Source organism: Rhipicephalus sanguineus, chromosome 1, assembly GCF_013339695.2.
Source record: "Rhipicephalus sanguineus isolate Rsan-2018 chromosome 1, BIME_Rsan_1.4, whole genome shotgun sequence".
Classification (NCBI taxonomy): Eukaryota; Metazoa; Arthropoda; class Arachnida; order Ixodida; family Ixodidae; genus Rhipicephalus; species Rhipicephalus sanguineus.
In genome coordinates this window covers 307,302,493-307,317,192 of record NC_051176.1, presented here as the reverse complement: position 1 = coordinate 307,317,192, position 14,700 = coordinate 307,302,493, and the positions used below count along the sequence as shown (strand labels likewise).

General features: G+C 46.2%; 1 protein-coding gene and 1 non-coding gene across 3 annotated transcripts in view; one reads left to right on the top strand and one right to left on the bottom strand.

Moving 5' to 3' along the window:
* LOC119379410 (insulin-degrading enzyme) overlaps window positions 1–14,700 on the top strand; it is a 439,455-nt gene that overhangs the window by 297,441 nt on the left and 127,314 nt on the right. The gene's annotated exons all lie outside the window — the stretch shown is intronic.
* Trnap-cgg (transfer RNA proline (anticodon CGG)) lies at window positions 7,808–7,879 on the bottom strand. The gene has a single exon. It is a non-coding gene; the product is annotated as a tRNA-Pro (tRNA).

The window sequence follows — 14,700 nt, the reverse complement described above, 5'->3', positions numbered from 1 at the left end:
GCGCATGCGCAGACGAAGCAAGCGCGGCAAAACGCGCGCGGTACGCGAGTGTTTGCGGCGACTGATATCGACCTTGAGACGGCGCGCGCTTGGAAGCGCTTGGAGCCCAACTGTGGCATGGCTGTTACCAGCACCGGCTTGACCGACGGATGATGATACACATCATATGAAAAATTTTAGTTCTTATTTACTTTTGCATGCATCTAACAATAAAAAAGGTAACAGAAGGAGGTTTTGTAAGTATTCTGATGAACTATCAGTAATTTTGTACGAAACGATGTCTTGCACGTATGAGGAAGCGCGCGCTTCGCGTGCGCCTTCGCGCGTAGTGTGTTGGTGGAAACCGCCATCACTCGCCGGAGACGCCCGGGCTGCGCGCGCTGACGCGCGCCCCGTGCGCGTTTGGGAGCGTACGTGCGGTTCGGGCTTTATCACAGGGCGAACGCCGTTGTTGATTTTGCCATTACTAGTGGTGAGGCGCCAGACCATAGAGACACTCGTTTCCCCGAGTGTGGCTCACAACTGGAGTGATCAGGCTAGAGAAGCGATCCGGGAGTCTGGGAATAACCAACACGCAGACTGATTAGTTTTAAAGCACCCTTTATTCAACACACCGTTACTGTACACACGTCTGACACGAGGACGGTGGCTTGCTCGTTAACGGGTGTGCCTTGCTTTGACAGATCTATGGCCCTGCGGTGGCGGTGACTCGGGGAAGAAGGGTGGGACAAAGAACCTTGTTGTTTTGAACACGAAAACGTAGTAAAGATTGGGTGCAGTTGCCTGCCGAGGAGTCAACACGACAGCTTTAATTTATGTAATGCTGCCCAGCCTGGTGTAATCCTCCCAGAGGCAGCTAGAGCACGTTTTTTTTTTTTTTCATTGCATTGTGCAATAGATGAACTTTGCAGGAGACTGGCTACTTTTACTCAACAGCCCTAGCTCGTATGCAGTTGATGTAGACTCAACCTAAAAATGTCTGCCATGCTTTTTTTCTCCACTTTATGCAGGTATTATATTTTGTAGTTGTTCTTTGAAATGCAAAAATGAGATGGCGTGGTTAGCACTGCGTGCGTACATGAAAGAGCCAGCTATGACTCCAATTATATTTTATATTGCCCTGCAATCATTTCGCAAGAGTGTTCGTGCGTAATTAACCGAAAGTATACACAGTACCAGTGAAAGTCGTGACACTGAAAGAAGTTCCTAAAACAATCTCTAGAAAATATATTTTGTGCGGCAGGTATCTTCACAATAACGGAAGGTTGGACAGTGCCTCCTTTATGCTCAAGGCATAAAGGAGGTCCGGGCCGGGCCCAGACCTTTCGGGCCCGGGCCGGGTACGGGCCACATTTAAGAACACCGGGCCGGGCTCGGGCGGGCCGGAGCATGGCATTTTTGGGCCAGGCCGGGCCCGGGCCGGAAGAATCGGCCCGTGCAGTGCTCTACTTCAGGGTGGCACGCTACACTGTAGCTTCTGTGCCATCAGAATATATTCGCAGTGCAGCTAAGGCTACTAGCCTAAGCTGGCTCTTCAGGGTGGCACAGTACACTGTAGTTTCTGTGCCATCAGAATATATTCGCAGTGCAGCCAAGGCCACTAGCCTAAGCTGGCTCTTCAGGGTGGCACGCTACACTGTAGTTTCTGTGCCATCAGAATATATTCGCAGTGCAGCCAAGGCCACCATCCTAAGCTGACTCTTCAGGGTGGCACGCTACACTGCAGTTTCTGTGCCATCAGAATATATTCGCAGTGCAGCCAAGGCCACTAGCCTAAGCTGACTCTTCAGGGTGGCACGCTACACTGTAGTTTCTGTACCATCAGAATATATTCGCAGTGCAGCCAAGGCCACTAGCCTAAGCTGACTTTTCAGGGTGGCACGCTACACTGCAGTTTCTGTGCCATCAGAATATATTCGCAGTGCAGCCAAGGCCACTAGCCTAAGCTGACTCTTCAGGGTGGCACGCTACACTGTAGTTTCTGTACCATCAGAATATATTCGCAGTGCAGCTAAGGCTACTAGCCTAAGCTGGCTCTTCAGGGTGGCACGCTACACTGTAGTTTCTGTGCCATCAGAATATATTCCCAGTGCAGCTAAGGCTACTAGCCTAAGCTGGCTCTTCAGGGTGGCACGCTACACTGTAGTTTCTGTACCATCAGAATATATTCGCGGTGCAGCCAAGGCCACTAGCCTAAGCTGACTCTTCAGGGTGGCACGCTACACTGCAGTTTCTGTGCCATCAGAATATATTCGCAGTGCAGCCAAGGCCACTAGCCTAAGCTGACTCTTCAGGGTGGCACGCTACACTGTAGTTTCTGTACCATCAGAATATATTCGCAGTGCAGCTAAGGCTACTAGCCTAAGCTGGCTCTTCAGGGTGGCACGCTACACTGTAGTTTCTGTGCCATCAGAATATATTCGCAGTGCAGCCAAGGCCACTAGCCTAAGCTGGCTCTTCAGGGTGGCACGCTACACCGTAGTTTCTGTGCCATCAGAATATATTTGCAGTGCATCCAAGGCCACTAGCCTAAGCTGGCTCTTCAGGGTGGCACGCTACACTGTAGTTTCTGTGCCATCAGAATATATTCGCAGTGCAGCCAAGGCCACTAGCCTAAGCTGACTCTTCAGGGTGGCACGCTACACTGTAGTTTCTGTACCATCAGAATATATTCGCAGTGCAGCTAAGGCTACTAGCCTAAGCTGGCTCTTCAGGGTGGCACGCTACACTGTAGTTTCTGTGCCATCAGAATATATTCGCAGTGCAGCCAAGGCCACTAGCCTAAGCTGGCTCTTCAGGGTGGCACGCTACACTGTAGTTTCTGTGCCATCAGAATATATTTGCAGTGCATCCAAGGCCACTAGCCTAAGCTGGCTCTTCAGGGTGGCACGCTACACTGTAGTTTCTGTGCCATCAGAATATATTCGCAGTGCAGCCAAGGCCACTAGCCTAAGCTGACTCTTCAGGGTGGCACGCTACACTGTAGTTTCTGTACCATCAGAATATATTCGCAGTGCAGCTAAGGCTACTAGCCTAAGCTGGCTCTTCAGGGTGGCACGCTACACTGTAGTTTCTGTGCCATCAGAATATATTCGCAGTGCAGCTAAGGCTACTAGCCTAAGCTGGCTCTTCAGGGTGGCACGCTACACTGTAGTTTCTGTACCATCAGAATATATTCGCGGTGCAGCCAAGGCCACTAGCCTAAGCTGACTCTTCAGGGTGGCACGCTACACTGCAGTTTCTGTGCCATCAGAATATATTCGCAGTGCAGCCAAGGCCACTAGCCTAAGCTGACTCTTCAGGGTGGCACGCTACACTGTAGTTTCTGTACCATCAGAATATATTCGCAGTGCAGCTAAGGCCACTAGCCTAAGCTGGCTCTTCAGGGTGGCACGCTACACTGTAGTTTCTGTGCCATCAGAATATATTCGCAGTGCAGCCAAGGCCACTAGCCTAAGCTGGCTCTTCAGGGTGGCACGCTACACTGTAGTTTCTGTGCCATCAGAATATATTTGCAGTGCATCCAAGGCCACTAGCCTAAGCTGGCTCTTCAGGGTGGCACGCTACACTGTAGTTTCTGTGCCATCAGAATATATTCGCAGTGCAGCCAAGGCCACTAGCCTAAGCTGACTCTTCAGGGTGGCACGCTACACTGTAGTTCCTGTGCCATCAGAATATATTCGCAGTGCAGCTAAGGCTACTAGCCTAAGCTGACTCTTCAGGGTGGCACGCTACACTGTAGTTTCTGTGCCATCAGAATATATTTGCAGTGCATCCAAGGCCACTAGCCTAAGCTGGCTCTTCAGGGTGGCACGCTACACTGTAGTTTCTGTGCCATCAGAATATATTCGCAGTGCAGCCAAGGCCACTAGCCTAAGCTGACTCTTCAGGGTGGCACGCTACACTGTAGTTTCTGTGCCATCAGAATATATTCGCAGTGCAGCTAAGGCTACTAGCCTAAGCTGACTCTTCAGGGTGGCACGCTACACTGTAGTTTCGGTGCCATTGTGACTGTTGATGATGGCACTAACTGACGCTTGTATCATCAGCGATCGATTTTTTTCGGACGCCCAGTTTTTATTGCAATAGCCATTATAAGGACGCTCTCAGCGGGTTTTTGCCATTGCCGTCATGTCCCAGATATGTATATGTATATACAGTAAAATACCACTTGAATGAACGCCAGTTAAAGGAACTATTCAGTTGTACAAACTTTTTTAAATCCCCCGCTGAAATGCCGTTGGACCCAATGCTAACACATTTGACTTTAAGTTAATTTGTGCAGAGCGCATTTCAGTTCTACGAACATATTTTGTGACACCATCCAATGCCTCTCACATCATATCGATCAGGAATTGTCTGAAAGACTGGGTATAGACAGCACTTTGCATTTTGAGGGCTATGTCACCTGTGACTCTCACATTGTGATATGCGCCACTCTGTCTACAGAACAGATTGTAGCGAGCGTCCTACCTCAGGAATAAGATGAGGTGGAGGAAGGAGTAACCATTGTAGAGAAAGCACTAAGAATTTCAGCTAAAGAAGCACTGATGTACTTGGATGAAATGAAGTCCTTCGCTGCCCAGCAGAGTGTTGTGCCGGAGAAGGTTTATGAGATCTTGGACATAGTGACTCAATTCATGACCACTGCAGTACTAAGTGTGCAAGTGCAGCTAAAGATTACTACATTCTTCAACACATGCTAAATAAGCAGAAATTCACATTCAAATAAGCAGAATTGTAAATAAAAGCTTCATATTTCATTTCAACAACTAATGTTTTATTTAGCTCGTGATAACAAGTTGCAACATAGCTATTTCAGTTTGGTGAACTTTCACTTTAACAAACTTTTTCCTGGGGTCCCTTGAAGTTCGTTCAAGTGAAGTTTCACTGTATATATAAATATAAAGAAAAGCCACAGAAAAAAAATTGGAAGAAAAGAATTCCGAAGTGTGCCACCAGGATTCGAACCTACGACCCCTCGCTCCGCAGTGCACCTCTTTAAACAACTCGACCAAGCGCCACCGGTTGTTTAGAATACTAACGGTGAGCTATTTATGTACACCATTTAACGCTGGCGGTACGCAGAGCTCGGAGGTGCTTCAGTGTGTGCAGTGTCACCCGCGAGATTGCCCAAAGGGCGCTTTCCTGTCCGCGCCTATACCCATCGATAGCCCACTATCGATGGTTTTTAACTTGAAATTTTGCCGCGCTACGAGTGCTTACGGACAGCCAACATCGTCCGTCGTATAAAACGAGCTATTTTTCCCGTTTCCCGTATTCGTTTATGTTTTCCGCCGCGGAGAGAGCTTTGAAGTGCCACTTAAAGGGACTGACAACAGGGCAGAACGTGTGATTAGATCCTAGTAGAAATGAAAAGACCGTGGAATATAGTGACAGATTCCAGCATCCATTTCGAATTGTGAATAGGACTTATATTTTTAAGTCGTGCTTAAAAGTAACAAAAACCGGTATGTCGCACAGCCTAGCGGAAGAGCCTTGAAGCAAGATTATGAAGACTGTCACTGTGCTGTACGTAGTCTGATGCTGTCATGCGCGCCATAATTGGTCCTCAAAGTTAGAGTATGTATATTATTATCTATCCCCGCTTTGTTCTGTGCTGCCTACGGAGTTGCACTGTGAGAAGGAGTTGCACTGTGAGAAGCGGTGCTGCCTTCGCGGCCGCCAGTGGCCCATGTGCAGCCGCGGAGCATGCGCGCGGAGTGCACGCATGCGCAGTTAACCGCCGCGCTTGAACACGAACCGCTCTCGCGCTCACTGTTCGCAGCATGTGTTGTCAAGTGTGTATAAGACTTCATATTTGCCGCAGATAGAAAAATTGTTGTTGAAAATGTTTGACAGTGTTTTCCATGTTACCGTGGAACACTCTGGCTAGACACTCTGACCAGTTAGCTTTCCATTGCGCTAAAGAAAACAGGTGCCCTAAAAATTGGTTGTCAGTTATTTTAAGATCTAACTTTTTGCCTGGCTTGGGTATGAAAATTACTTTAGCGTGCTTTCAACTGGTCGGTATTGTTCCCTCTTTCCAGTGGTTGTTGAAGAGCTCGGTGACCTGCTTTACAGAGTTGTCATCTAAATTGCGCAAGCATTTTATTAGTGATTCTGTCTTCATCGGCTGCTGCCGTGCTTTTGATTTGGTTTAGGACTGCCCTAACCTCGGATTCCGTAATATCTCTATCGAGTACCTCGTTATTTTACCCGGTATAGGTATCTATTGTTGGGAGATTCGTGGTAGTGTTAAAGTAACGCTCCTTGAGCTCTTTAACAAGTGAATCATTGTCTCCTGGAAAGGAGTGCACTACCCTCTGTAGGTTTTTCTGCGATGCTGTTTTGGTCTGATTAGGATCGATTAGGTGTTTGAGGAGGAACCACGTATTCTTGCATCCTAGCTGCCCGTTTAAACGATCACACATTTGATGCCAGTGCCCTTTACTGAGCTGTTGGGAGTATTGCTCAATCTCTCTTTCTATGTGAGCTATTCGCTTACGAAGATTTCTGTTGTGTTTGTGCATGAGCCATCGTTTTTGAAGGCTTTTCTGTGCTTGCCATAGGTGGACTAGCCTAGTGTCTGGGATCGGACCGTCTTCCTCAGTTTCCACCTCCGTGGTTGCACAGTGTGTATCTTGCACGAGGGTGGACACCCACTCTTCGAGGTTGGTGATCGACGCAGGTTTATGTTTACCGCGGATATAACGAAAAAAGTCCCACCTCGTGTGCTTAACTTTAGGCCTATATCTTTTATAGCCCTTAGAGGAAATTGTGGTGGTCAAAATGTAGTGATGGCTTCCCACACTTGCCTCCGTATTCTCCCATGTGGCATTCTCAATGTTTCTCACGAAAGTTAAATCGGGTGAGGTGTTATGGCTAACACTGTTACCTATGCGCGTAGGGCGTTCCGGGTCGTTTAGTAGGGTAAAGCCGAGATCTTGAGCGGTCTGCCAGATCTGTGTACCCTTCTTTTCGCACTTTTGGTAGCCCCAAGTCGAGTGTTGGGCGTTAAAATTGCCGAGCACTACAAGTGGGGCTCTGTTAGCGTATTTATAGGCTTTATTCATTAGTTTGGACGCAGCTTGGCTCTTGTCTTTCGGGGGGCTATATACGGTTTGAATGTATAAGCTTTGATCGGATCGTCGCTTTGGTAGAATTTCGACAAAGGTATAAGATAATGCCTCGCATTCTAAGTATTCGATTAGCCGTTAGATTTCTGTGGATCATGAGTGCCGTGGCCGGAGAGATGCCTGCGGGTGGGATTTCATTATAGGCTGTAAAGCCAGATAGTTTAACCTCAACTCTCGTTTCCTGGAGGGCCAGGATATCAGGTTTAATTTGGTAATTTTGGATTACGTATTCCAGAGCTCGGCGTTTTCGACCGAAGCCTCTGCAATTCCATTGCCATATTGTTATGGGTGCGCCAGCCATCACGAACGCTTGTGAGGTTTCACTTGCGCTGAGCTAGCACTGTGTGATCTAATTGGGCCTCCTGCAGGGTGTCGAGCCTCGAGGTTGCGCGTGGTAGTTGTCGCTATCGCTTCCTGCAAATCTGTGGCCTCTGGATTTTTAAATTGCGGATGGGTCGGAAGTGCTTCTTGTGCCCGGTCTAGACCAGTGTGAATCACAAGTGCTTTTACTGAAGGAAAGAAGATGGCTCTTAAGGGCTCGTTTTTCTTTGGTAGACACAATATTAATGAGAACTAACAGACAATAATGCCAAGGAAAGTATAGGGGGTGTTATTTGTAACAATTGGGATATAAATGTGAAGAAAGTAAAGTGGACGAAAAGATAACTTGCCACCGGCAGGGACCGAACCTGCGACCTTCGAATACCGCGTCCGATGCTCTACCACTGAGCTACGGCAGCGGTCATCCCTCCATCCACTTTATAGAGTATATAGGTGCTTTTTTTTTTTTTTTTAGACCTAGGAGTGTTAGTCAGCGCCGATCGCAGCCAAGGCGGCGAGTGTGGAACACTCTTTTTCTGCCATTTTGGAGTCACGTAGAACGTGATCTTATTACGAGCGGGCAGTTGACCAATATTCCCTCGCATACTACCTGAAGCCATGAAGTCTGCCAGAACGAGACCCTCGCTATGAATGAAAGAAGATGGCTCTTAAGGGCTCGTTTTTCTTTGTTAGACACGATATTAATGAGAACTAACAGACAATAATGCCAAGGAAAGTATAGGGGGTGTTATTTGTAATAATTGGGATATAAATAATATAAATAATAATTAATTATTATAAATTATAATTATATAAATAATAATTGGGATATAAACTGTCATACGTAGAGCAGAAATACTGTCTGTTGTTTAATTTGCATAACCTGGCTGGCCATATTAGTCATATTAGTCATTACATTTTCCAACATAGCTTCAAGCTTTGTTATTCGCGAGTCTGGCATTTCTACTTTTTCTCTCTTTTCCACAATTGACTCTACCGGGCTCTTTGCAGCTTTGCCGCAATATGACAGTGTAATGAGGTGAAGCACATTGAAAATCTTAAGGGGTCACTTTCAATCGGACGTTGACTGTATTTGTCTTTGGGAAGTTCGAATAGTAAAATTCCAGTGCGAATCGAATCGAATAGCCAACACTATTAGAAAAATATTCTAAATTTCGAATATTCGCACACCCCTAGTTTTAATGTCTCGGGCCGCATGCTTGTAGGTATAATGACCTTTGTACCCTTCAACAGTATTCCATTCACCACTGAAAGTTCAGCAGCCACAGATTTGAGCAGACCTTCCACCGCTTGTCCCTCCGTGATGTTCTGCAGTACCCCTTTAAGATAGGTATCAGATACCATCTCAATTGCTAGTAGTGCAGCTGTTCTGTCACTCACCAATGTGGACACGATGCTGATGGCATGAATTTCAACATCATCTGTGTCCAAGAGGTTGCCGTCTGCAGGATCCAACTATCTTGACAACATGTCTTCCAAATCCATCTGTTTGCCAGGAACAAATGTATACATAATCATACTTAACACTTTCGTGACCGCGGAAAAATCGGTTGTTTTTGGCTAGTCCAGGAAATATTTTTTTCCTGCCACAGAATATACTTGATGCCAAAGTGTAGGGTATCAAACGATAGAGGAAGAATTGGTCTTTCCAACAGTGTTAATTTCAAACAACGGATTTATTTCGAATATAATAAAAAAATTATCAAACAAAGAAAAATGCGTCAAAAAGAGAGAAAGATTCATAAAAACATCAATGCTACTCTGCAAAGGTTAAACATTGAAAAAAATCAAAATATACGTTTTGAACGCAAAGCCCTCATAGAATAATAGTGGAAATATAAGCTCTGTAAGTACAAGGATTATTTACATAAATACAAGAATATAGGCACTAGTGCCTATCATGCCACCGCGCGATGCAGGTTCTCGACGCGGTGAAACAAAGGCTGGCTGCGCATGTTTCGGGAAAAAAAAATTTTTTTTCTGTTCAACTTTCCTAGCATAGTTCGCAGTTCTGGTATTTTTCAATTTTCCTGTGTATTTGTTGAAATGAACAGTGTAGCCTGTTCCAAATCTGCAAAAATCGATAATTGTACCCTCATTTGACCTCTTTCTCGCTCATATATTGCCGAATACCATACCGACCTTCACATTTCACCATTTTCTCATCCGCTGAAAGGTTCCGACGGGGTTAAAAGATAGTGTAGAAAAATCGTTCATGTGTTGCAATAGAGAAGACACGTGGTGAAGATTCTCGTGGGATGCGACGGTCATCTTCTTCAGATCAGACACTCAAGAAGCCTTGAACCTTTTCCGTGGCATCACTGACGGTGGACGAAGGCCTGGAAATATGTTGTCGACACCAACACCAATGCAAGCGCGGGACTTGAACGATTACCATGTAGACATGGAGTGAGACGAACTTGCTCATCTTCTCTTCAGTAACCCCTCTCCATGGATCCGTCCCTCTCACTGCATGTTGGCTTTTCGAAAGTATGCATCCACGCATACTTATCTGTGTGGTTGCATATCTCTCTGACGACTTCTGCGGTAAAAAACAACACGAAGACGCCGCCGCGCAGCACACCGGAGCGTTGGGTCAAAGTCCGCTCCGCGTCGTCTTCGCGAAGAGAATTGCGCTCTTTCTGCAGCCGGCGCCAAATGCTCCCGGCCGAATGAAGTTAACACCTTGCAGATAACAGCTGTTATTTTAAGAACACACCGGATACGTTTACATCGACGCGTGGCAGCGATAAGACGACCCGAGGAGAAGACGAGACTTACGTGCGGATAGCTGCTGATGTTCCGGGGAGGTTTGACGCACTTTCGCCGTCCGTACGACTTCACCTGGCGAATCGAAGTCATCTTCTGTGTCTGTGCTGCTACCATCATCCAGAGATTCCCGCTTATATTAATCGGAATCCGTCGAAATTCGCCGTTTCTGTGGAGCACCCGCGAGCGGCGTCGACGCGAAGTCTGAAACAGCGAGCGCTCACCTACCCGACTTCGAACGAGCTTTAAAAATCTCCCCGCGGTGGAAAAAACAAACTCGCAAACAAAACTGATAAAAAACATGTTATTTTATGCTTTGTATTGCGTTAGCTGTCCAGAACCGCTCAGAGAGTGCCAAAACTTGATCTTGAAGTCATCGATAACATACTATCGATGGGAATAGGTGCGGTCATGAAAGTGTTAAGCATTCTCAAGAAAACCGCTGCACTCTGGGTGGCATGTCCGCTATGGCCTTTTTAGGGGCGAAGCACCTTAGGGTCTTGCCGTGGCGGCGGGCATCGTCGTGTCCTGTCCATTTGATTGAGCGCAAGAGAGGGCACCGCCTCAGTGCTCGGCTTGAGGCGAGAGAGAGCGAGCGGCACGCGTTGACTATAAATGCTCTTTCTGCGATGAACGCTGAAGTACCACTTCGCAAGGAACGAGAACACGTCCTAGCCCGCAAGAGACAACGCCGACGCAGGCAGCGTCTGCTAGCGAGTTTCTTGATCGAAAAAAAAAAATGACTGCTCGCTCTGCACAACCGTTCACTGGCCACCCCATATATATAAGCACTGGATCGTGACCTGCAGTGTAGTGCCTATGGGAGATTTCTCTTGTGTGTAGTTGAACAGTAAAGATTCGCAGCATGAACGTTAACTAAAAGCGGACTGCGGGTCTCTGTGTCTAATCTTTCTTCTGTCTCTCATTGCCCATTAGCAGTGATTTTGCTGTGGGAAACACCGGCGCACACTGCACGCTTTGCCCCTCCACAGGTTTCACATTAGTGGAGCTGTTTTGTTATTGCGCGAACTGTCCGGAATGATTTTTTTGTATAGATTTTAGCGGCTGAAGGTCGCTTTCAAGAAAAATAGGACGGCCGTATGTGAAGTGTCAAACTTCTCGCAACCAAACACGGAGCCATCGCTTCTTTTTCTATCTGTGAATATTGTTCACATTCTATCAGTGCTTTAGACGCGTAAGCAACTGGCCTCCAATTTCCGCTGTGACGCTGCAGCAATGCCAAACCAATGGCGCTTTGTGACGCATCTGACATCACTTGTGTTTTTTTCTCTGGGTCAAAAATGGCTACTAGTGGTGCCTTCGTGAGCAAATAAGACTCCACTCTCTCTCGTGGTTGGCTGTCCATTCAAAAATAACATTTTGCTTTAGAAGAAACTCAATTTCACAGCGCTAGAGATGGCAAGTACTTCCTGAAGTAGTTTACTACACCAAGCAACCTTTGTTCGTGGTTTTGGCATATTTCTTATGCTCTCGACTAGCACTTGACTAGGGCTTATGCCTTCGCTTCTGCTGACGTCTCCCAAAAATGTTGTTCTTTCGACCTTGAACTCTTACTTTGCTAGATTGAGTGTCAAGACTGCGCCTTCGGCTGCTTTTCGTGCGAGTTTTAGGCGCTTCTCACGCACTTCTCTGGTTGTCCCTCAAATGAGAACGTCATCCATGTACACCCGTACCCCAAGGATGTCGTCAAGTACCTCATTCAGTGCCTTTTGAAATACCTCACTGGCGGACGCGATCCCAAAAGGAAGCCGCGAAAAAGAGTACCGACCGCACGGCCCATCAAGTGGGATCTGGTGGAAGCTGGATTTTGCGTCTAGATGAGAAAAATTCTTCGCACCAGCCTATTCCACCTCGATGTCTTCCCAGTGTGGCATCTGGTAGTGCTCTCTCTTGAGGCTAACGTTGATGTTCCTGGGATCCATGCAAACCCTTATTTTGCAGTCTTCCTTACAAACAATGACCCACTCGGTCAGGTCACTGACCTTCTTCCTTCCTGCTCCATTTGTTATAACTAGGGCTCCGTGTTTTTGGAGTTTATTTTTATGGAGGAAATTCGGCATTTATCGGAGTTTATTTCTTGTCAATCTCAGATTCTCCGAAATTCGGTGTTTAATTTTTCATTATAAGTTGTTGCAATGTCTTCTTGTTAAATTTATTTCCAAAGAAAATGTGTTGCATTGTTGCTGATAATTCTGTTTTTCCAATCTTTCATTTTTGCTGACTTCCTGTTCATTTACCCTGTTAATAAGGCTGTTGATGTGCACTGCTGTAAACTTGCCAAAGTGTAGTTTTGGAGGGTAGGGGCAGGAGGCTAGTCAAGCTGCCTCTCAGCTTTTTCTCCCAGCCTCCCTCATCTTGATGAAAAACAAAGGACCTATTATAATTCTTATTATTCTCAATACTCCAAAATCTTAGTGAAATTATATCTGAACATGAAAACATGTGAACACGCTAAGTGTATTTTAGGTGTCTGGAAGGTTTGAACGTGCAAACACATATACTACATACAAGCACATATACTTGAATACAAAACACCTACGTTTGTTTCGTATTACAACCTTAAAGCTTGTAATAGACGCAAGCATACTTTACGAGGTTGCTGCCGCTGATGGAGGTGTGCTCCTTTCGATTGATGATTGTCAGCTTTGAAGATGCTTTTTGAACGTTGAAAATGCCCTTATGAAGTCTGAGCTTATCGGATAAATCCGAATTGTCAAAAATTTTACTGGCGAGTGTTTATTGGATTTTTAACACGAAAGTGTTTTATGTCGGTGCTCACCAAAACTTTCACGGAAATACGTCAGCAAAATGAACACCATCAGATGGCAAAGAAAAAAAAAAACTAAGAAAAAGTTCTCTTGTCAGGAGTCGAACCTACGACCTCTCGGTCCGCGACGATGCATTGTGGGTGTTTAGCCCACTGAGCTACCGCCAAACACATAATGGAGGCTACACGAACGCACCTTTTATCTTTCACACTTTCCTCTCACAGTGCTCTTGGATGGATGGATGCTATGAGCGTCACCTTTATAAAGGGGCGGTGACACGTGTGCCACCATGGTCGAAAACAAACTTCGTTGCCTCCCCTATTAGCTCCTGCAGTGCGCCGTTGCTACTACCGTCCCATTTGGCGTGTTTCCAATAGGAGAAGTGCAATGTCGTCAACGCTTTAATACACCGCGAGGTGGCGGCTTTTGCCCAAACGTCACTCATAGCATCCATCCATATCGAAAAATAGCTCTCTGACGCTCGCCTGGCTGTCGGACCGCGTTCCCAGCTCGCCGTGTGACAATTAACGGCCAGGCTAGAGGGAAGAAACGACGCTCATCACGTTTCTCTTCTCGTTTCACAACGCTTTGAAGGAGTGCACATCCAGTATCAGTGTTTACTATGTGCTTGTTGATGCCATCTTTGCGCGGGATTCACCGTATGTGGTGTCCAGGTATATCTTGACAACTTCAGCTACTGCAAGGTTAAGGAGGTGTGCCACTAGGCGTCAACGGGGGTGCATCCACATCACGCAGTAACAACAATAGACATTGTACAAGCTCTCATATCCCTTTCTGTCCCGAATTTTTTGTAGCGTAGAAAAAAAATGTTTGATGTTATTTTCCAGTTAATAGCCTTTTCAAAAGCATGAACAAAAATAATGAAGACGGTATGTACAGCGGTTTTCATGGCAGAACCATGTCCAGTATACTGGACACTAGGATTTGTTAGTTGCACATATGGGTACACATATTCTAACTTGTTTCTTCAAAGAATGCTGTTTTCGGTCCTCGTAAAAGGTTACTTGACCGAGAAAACACAAGAATGGTTTGTTTTGACCCTAGAGAACAAAAAAAAGCTTCGCATCGATCACTGAACGTGCAGCGTCGTCTTTGATAATCACGTTTATTTTCGTGGAGACAGTTAACATTTGCGCAGTTTTCCAACCAGCAAAAACGCATTATTTGTTGTGAAAATCTCGGAAGCACTTCTTGCCTGCCTTTAGACACAAAAAAACCTTGCATTTAGAGCACTGAACCTGCGACTTCGACTTGCATTCTGAAAGCCGGCACCTGGGCGAGTTCGCCATCACTTGCGGATCTGGCCAATGACCTTCCTGGTCGAAACGGATGTCGGGGCCGGGGATTTGTACGGCAGCTCTATGATGGTAAGCGGGAGGATCACTTGCATCTGTAGATGGCCTTCCACGGCGTTTTCTTTCCTGCGAACCTTTGATCAAAGCTTCCGCTACCTGCATCCGAAAGTCAAGCAGGCAGAGCACTTGACTCTTTTCACAGCCTGCCTTTTTGCAATCCTGCTTGTAGTTGAGCCAGCTGTTGACTAAGGCAATATCAGTGAAGTGAAAAATGACCTTTACAGACCATTTCTTTGTCTTAATTTTGATGCGGTACAAGCTAACGAGGAAGTCGTTCAGGTCGAT